The following is a 1,185-nucleotide window of genomic DNA, read 5'->3' as shown; positions in this document are numbered from 1 at the left end:
ACTAAATATCTTACTATCACACAAAACATGTACTAAATATCTTACCAACACACAAAACATGTACTAAATATATTACTATCACACAAAACATGGACTAAATATCTTACTATCACACAAAACATGCACTAAATATCTTACTATCACACAAAACATGCACTAAACATCTTACTATCACACAAAACATGTACTAAATATCTTACTATCACACAAAACATGTACTAAACCTCTTACTATCACACAAAACATGTACTAAACATCTTACCTTCACACAAAACATGTACTAAACATCTTACTATCGCACAAAACATGTACTAAATATCTTACTATCACACAAAACATGTACTAAACATCTTACNTATCACACAAAACATGTACTAAACATCTTACTATCACACAAAACATGTACTAAACATCTTACCTTCACACAAAACATGTACAAAGTATCTTTAATACCTCCAAGCAAATAAATGTTCTAAATACATCATTATGTATTTCAAGTTCACACAAAAAAATGTTCAATCTAAAATTGTACTTATACACACTTACAGAATATCTAACCATCACACAACAATTGCACTAAATATCTTATCTTACCACAAAACATTTGATACTTGATATCTTATATATTTACACAAAAAATGTGAACACTATCCTACCTTCACATAACCAATGTTTCAAATATTGAATTCTAATTGGTTGTCAGGAGGTGCTGTAGATCACACACTGGTCTTTCATCAAGACAACCTGTCTTCCATTCTCCACCCAGACAAAAACAGTTATAAGGTAAACTTACCTGCCTCACCACTTGGATTTTGTCCAGATACTCCACTTTTCTCTCACATTAAAACTATTTACACCATTCCTTCCATACCAACAAGAGAGTTTAGTTAAAGCTGGAAATCTTGTTTATGATTGTTGCAAAGTAAATAAATGTTTGATTTTAACAGGACTAGAGGCTGTGTTAATACTTTTCCTTAAAACCTTTAAGGTAAACATGATTTTATCCTATTCTACGTAATACTTACTCTGAAGTAATAGTTTTTCAAATAGTATTTTAGAGTTATTTTATACAGTTTTTTTCTCATTCGCCTGACAGGGATTCTTGTATGCTACCAAAGTGAGAATTTCCTCTCCCATATAAGTGATGAGATCAATGAGCTACACCAAAGATGGAAATTATTCTTA

The sequence above is a fragment of the Mizuhopecten yessoensis genome, unplaced genomic scaffold (assembly GCF_002113885.1).
Source record: "Mizuhopecten yessoensis strain PY_sf001 unplaced genomic scaffold, ASM211388v2 scaffold5875, whole genome shotgun sequence".
Lineage (NCBI taxonomy): Eukaryota > Metazoa > Mollusca > Bivalvia > Pectinida > Pectinidae > Mizuhopecten > Mizuhopecten yessoensis.
This window is presented reverse-complemented; position numbering follows the sequence as displayed.